Raw genomic sequence first — 6,443 nt, 5'->3', positions numbered from 1 at the left:
ATTGGGGTAATGGGAACATTCCTAAACATTATAAAGGCCATCTACGCTAAGCCCATGGCTAATATCATTCTAAATGGTGAAAAACTGAAAGCGTTCCCCCTAAAAACTGGAACAAGGCAGGGATGCCCTCTTTCACCGCTTCTATTCAACATCGTCCTTGAGACTCTAGCCAGAGCAATAAGACAAACCAAAGAAATTAAAGGGATACGAATAGGAAAAGAAGAACTCAAACTATCCCTGTTCGCTGATGACATGATTATATATTTAGAGGAACCTGGAAATTCCACCAGAAAACTTTTAGAACTCATAAGTGAATTCAGTAAAGTAGCAGGTTACAAGATCAATGCTCATAAATCCAATGCATTTTTATACATAAGTGATGAATCTTCAGAAAGAGAAATTAGGAAAACTACTCCATTCACAATAGCATCGAAAGAAAATAAAATACTTGGGAATCAATCTCACAAAAGAGGTGAAAGACCTCTACAATGAGAACTACAGAACACTAAAGAAAGAAATTCAAGAAAACCTTAGAAGATGGAAAGATCTCCCATGTTCCTGGATAGGCAGAATTAATATCGTCAAAATGGCTATACTACCTAAAGTTCTATACAGATTCAATGCAATTCCAATTAAAATCCCAATGATGTACCTCGCAGAAATAGAGCAAGCAATTATGAAATTCATCTGGAAGAATAAAAAACCTAGAATAGCTAAAGCAATCCTCAGTAGCAAGAGCGAAGCAGGGGGTATTGCAATACCAGATCTTCAACTCTACTACAAAGCAATAGTAACAAAAACGGACATGGTATTGGTACCAAAATAGACAGGTAGATCAATGGTACAGAATAGAGGACATGGACACAAACCCAAATAAATACAATTTTCTCATACTAGACAAAGGTTCCAACAATATGCAATGGAGAAAAGATAGCCTCTTCAACAAATGGTGCTGGGAAAACTGGAAAACTATATGCAACAGAATGAAACTAAACCCCTATCTCTCACCCTACACAAAACTCAACTCAAAATGGATCAAGGACCTCGGAATCAGACCAGAGACCCTGCATCTTATAGAAGAAAAAGTAGGTCCAAATCTTCAACTTGTTGGCTCAGGATCAGATTTCCTTAACAGGACTCCCATAGCACAAGAAATAAAAGCAAGAATAAGCAACTGGGATAGATTCAAACTAAAAAGCTTTCTCTCAGCAAAGGAAACTATCAGAAATGTGAAGAGAGAGCCTACAGAGTGGGAGAATATCTTTGCCAACCATACCTCAGATAGAGCGCTAATTTCCAGAATCTATAAAGAACTCAAAAAACTCTACACGAAGAATACAAATAATCCAATCAACAAATGGGCTAAGGAAATGAACAGACACTTCACAGAAGAAGATGTACAAGTAATCACCAGATATATGAAAAAATGTTCAACATCCCTAGTAATAAGGGAAATGCAAATCAAAACCACCCTAAGATTTCATCTCACCCCAATTAGAATGGCGATTATCAAGAATACAAGCAACAATAGGTGTTGGCGAGGATGTGGTGAAAAAGGAACACTCATACATTGCTGGTGGGGTTGCAAATTAGTGCAACCACTCTGGAAAGCAGTGTGGAGATTCCTCAGAAAGCTTGGAATGGAAACACCATTTGACCCAGCTATCCCACTCCTTGGCCTATACCCAAAGGACTTAAAATCAGCATACTACAGAGATACAGCCACATCAATGTTCATTGCTGCTCAATTCACCATAGCCAGATTGTGGAACCAACCTAGATGCCCTTCAGTTGATGAATGGATAAAGAAACTGTGGCATATTTATACAATGGAATATTACTCCGCAATGAAGAATGATAAAATTATGGCATTTGTAGGCAAATGGACGAAATTGGAGAATATCATGCTAAGTGAGATAAGCCAATCTCAAAAAACTAAAGGACAAATGATCTCGCTGATAAGCGGATGAGGACATATAATGGGGGGTGGGAGGGGCTAGCATTAGGTTTAGGGTTAGGTTTAGAGTTAGGCTAAGGAGAGCAGTAAGAATGAAGGAAAGAAGGACTGTGTAGAGGGAAAAGAGGGGTGGGAGGGGTGGGAGGGGTGGGAGGGGTGGGGGGGAGGGGAAAAATATAATAAACATCATTACCCTATGTAAACGTAAAAAAAATAAGTAAATTAAAAAAAAAAAAAAAAAAAAAACAAAATGCAACCTTTTTAAATACTTAAATTATTTGAAGTTTTGGCATCTGGAGCCCTTAACAGTAGATTTACATTGCAGCAATATTTTAATAATGCAACAGTTGTTTCCCTTACACCTGCTACCAGAAGGGAAAAAAAAAATGACTTCCTCCAATGGACCGTCTATGTAAAGGGGCGGTCGGGGTGGAGAATCCAACACTGACTTTCCCCATTACTGCATTCCACAATCACACAAGGCATTTGTATCAACTGAACAGCACTCTTTCCATGTCTCATTGCCTGAGTAAGTTTTAAGATCTGACCCCTCATCACAGACATCTGACTTTCAAAAGGAGCTTTGACAAAACTCTTGTCAGTTTTAAAAATTTCATAAAGATCGTCACATAAATCTTGCCCAAAGTCCATATCTGAAATATAAGGCTGGGGCTGGAGTTGTGACTCAGTGATAGAGCACTTGCCTGACATGAGTGAGGCCCTGGGTTTGATAACCAGCACTGCATATAAATAAATAAATAAAAATTAAAAAGATCCATTAAAACAAAAAAAGAAATATATGGCAGAATCAACTGTCTTATTTCTTCAGAAAAAGAAACTTTTGCTTGCGGAAACCACACTCAATGAAATGGACATGTTCTCCATTTATCAGGATGTTTAAAAGGAAATGCTAGACCATTATTAATTTCTGCTATTACAGACTAAAGGTGGAAGGACAGGGAAAAAATACCATGCACACGGACACAGCAAAAAAGCTGGAGTATCCATCCTCATTTCAGATAATGTGGACTTCAAGCCAAAACTAGTCAGAAGAGATAAAGAAGGACATTACATGCTGCTTAAGGGAAGCATAAATCAGCAAGACATAACAATCATAAATATCTATGCCCCAAACATTGGCTCATCCATGTACATCAAACAAATCCTTCTCAATTCCAGAAATCAAATAGACCACAACACAATAATACTAGGCGATTTTAACACACCTCTCTCACCACTGGACAGATCTTCCAAACAAAAATTGAACAAAGAAACCATGGATTTCAATAACACAATCAACAATTTAGACTTAACTGACATATATAGAATATACCATCCAACAAAGAACAAATACACTTTCTTCTCAGCAGCACATGGATCCTTCTCTAAAATAGACCATATTTTATGCCACAAAGCTACTGTTAGCCAATACAAGAAGATAGAGATACTACCTTGTATTCTATCATTTCATAATGGATTGAAATTAGAAATAAAAACAGAATAAAAAACAGAAACTTCTCTAATACCTGGAGGTTAAATTATGCACTATTATGTGATGAAGGGATAACAGAAGACATCAGGAGGGAAATAAAAAAAATTCTTAGAAGTAAACAAGAACAAAGACACATCATATCAAAATCTCTGGGACACTATGAAAGCAGTACTTAGAGGAAGATTTATTTCATGGTGCACGTTCAACAAAAGAAGTAAAAGTCAACAAATAAATGACTTAGTACTACAGCTCAAAGCCCTAGAAAAAGAAGAGCAGACCAACACCAAAAGTAGTAGAAGACAGGAAATAGTTAAAATCAGAGCCGAAATCAACAAAATTGAAACAAAAGAAACAATCAAAAAAAATTAACAAAATAAAGAGCTGGTTCTTTGAAAAAATAAACAAAATTGATAAACCCTTAGTCACACTAACAAAGAGAAAGAGGGAGAAAACTCAAATTACTAAAATTCGGAAGGAACAAGGAAATATCACTACAGACATGAGTGAAATACAAGCTATTTTGAAAATCTATACTCCAACAAAACAGAAAACCTCGAAGACATCAACAAGTTTCTAGAGACATATGAATTACCTAAACTGAACCAGGAGGACATACGCAACTTAAATAAATCAATTTCAAGCAATGAAATAGGTCTTTAATGAGCAATTCTTTATCATTGACCAGTTTGAGTCATCACGGTGAGTTTCCTTTTAACGTTTCTCCTTTTCTTTTTTCTTTTAAATATTTTAGTTGTAGATGGACACTGATATCTTTCTTTTTGCACGTGGTACTAGGCAAGCACTCTACCACTGAGCCACAACCCCAACCCACATTTCTCCTTTTCATATACGACTAACCAATTATCATTTCCCCTGTCTGTATTTCTGATGATGTCATCCAAAACAAATAATCTTTCAAATTTTGACATGTTTTCTAATATTGTCAGGCAAAAGATCAGCTTCAAATGCCTAAGCCAATATTCAGGTTCCTGTAACTTTCAATGTTTGTTAGGAGAGAGCCTATCTGATGAAACTTTCTACCTACTTTTGGCACTTTCTGTAAGGCATACTTTTTGTATCCTGATTTTGCTTGGTCAGTGTAGTTAAAAGTCTCACTTACAAATCAAACAACCTTTGTTTTAGGTACAATGCCCAGATAAGGTTTTCATTCATTAAGTAGGCCTCAGGCTCAGAAGGGTAGCCCTGGTTGAGAAGCAGGCAGCCTCTGCCAAAGCAGCAAGGGCAATAGACTTTGTGGACATCCTTGGTTCATTTTGGATTCAGTTGACCATAAAGCTCTTCTGATTTCTGTTTAAATACACCAATAATTTTTCTCCTAGGATCCTTTACAAAGTAACTTCACTTGACCCTTGAGAAATTCTGTCTGGAAGAACTCCCAATTCTATTGCTAGTTCCACTCTCAATATAATACCAGCAAATTCTGAATCATGCAAGAATCCATTGATCTCTGAAATTCCAGGAGTCGTTGAACCGAGGGGTGGTCCTGACTCAGATCCGTGGGCGAGCCACAGAGGACGGGAGAGGCAGCTGGACTGGTCTTTGGGCTGCAGCATCAATTCCTGGTAGCCTGTCTGGCCTCAACAGTCACTCCCTGTCATCTGCTACATCCTGCAGCCCCAGGGCGCCCCCTGGTGCGCCTCCCCACAGCTAGGTGCAGGCGATCCGCTGCAGCAGTGGCTCCAGCTCCTAGTCTTCCTCTTCCTCCTGATTCTGCTCCAGCAGACGCACGCTGGCCGGGCTCACAGAGCTCCACCATTAGCTCCCTCTCTGCCCTGGATGCCAAAACCAGATCAGAGTGGTTGGGTGCCTGGGTCTGACCTGAGTGGGCATTGCTGGGAACTGGAGTGGCTGGGTCACACCTATGCCACCTCACCAGCTCAAGGCGTTTAACTTTTTAATTCTCAGATGATTTATTCAAATGCTATGTTCGTAGACTCAGTTGGTGACTATAGGTTCTAGTAGAACCAAATAGCATTGCAGTAATGTTTTCTCCCACTCTTAGAAGTTTCCATATTTGAAAGGAGAGCCTTCTGGATGCCCCACCCCCATTTCAATACTCTGGAGAGGCACAAGATGAAATCAATATAATATTAAATAAGGAATGGATAGAAGGACCTGTCTTGCTACTCCTTTGGTATCTCTATTTTGTGTGTTCTCCTCAGTATTTACAAATGCTGGAGAACTTTACTGTACTCTTACAGTGCAGTTTCCTAGAAGTCTGACATAGTAGGGAGGAAACACTAAGCAATACATTTTAGGAAGGAAAGAAAGGAGAGAGAGAGAGAGAGAGAGAGAGAGAGAGAGAAATGGAGATTACTTATAATACTTGGAACAGAACCACGATTTGACCCAGCTATCCCACTCCTTCATTTATATCCCAAGGACTTCAAATTAGCACACTACAGTGAGGCAGTCACATCAATGCTTATAGAAGCTCAATTCACAATAACCAAACTATGCAAACTATGGAATGAACCTAAATGCCCTTCATCAGATAAATGGATAAAGAAAATGTGTGTGTGTGTGTGTGTGTACATATATATATATATATATATATATATATATATATATATATATATTCATGCATCCAGTGGCAGCACTCATCCATTATTTGAGCGGCGATGTAGCCTGGACCAAGGTAAAGTTAGTTAACAGCATTGGGATCTAGTCACTGCAATGGTGCTATTAAACGTTCTATACCATTGCATTTTTTTTTAACCTTGTGTTCTATGTCTCCTCAGTCATGTATCCTAACTATATTTTGTCATCATCTTTATGGTGGGGGCAGACTTTGCTCTTATTGCAGTGGAACACTTGCACTTTACTTTTCCTCCAACTGTCCAATATTAGAGGAAATACATTGGCAATACAGTTGCTTTGCTCTGAGCTACAATCATGGCTTTTCATGTTTTTCACAAAGTGATATTTCTGGTTAGGAATCACATCTGTAAAATTGATTTCAATTTATTTACT

General features: G+C 38.4%; 1 pseudogene; it reads right to left on the bottom strand.

Annotated features, from left to right (window-relative positions):
- Positions 1–4,240: 4,240 nt before the first annotated feature.
- LOC124985635 (phosphatidylinositol 4-kinase type 2-beta-like) lies at positions 4,241–5,023 on the bottom strand (annotated as a pseudogene).
- Between the last annotated feature and the right edge of the window lie 1,420 nt (positions 5,024–6,443).

The sequence above is a fragment of the Sciurus carolinensis genome, chromosome 5 (genome assembly GCF_902686445.1).
Source record: "Sciurus carolinensis chromosome 5, mSciCar1.2, whole genome shotgun sequence".
Classification (NCBI taxonomy): Eukaryota; Metazoa; Chordata; class Mammalia; order Rodentia; family Sciuridae; genus Sciurus; species Sciurus carolinensis.
The sequence above is the reverse complement of the archived record's forward strand: the minus strand, read 5'-3'. Positions and strand labels throughout refer to the sequence as shown.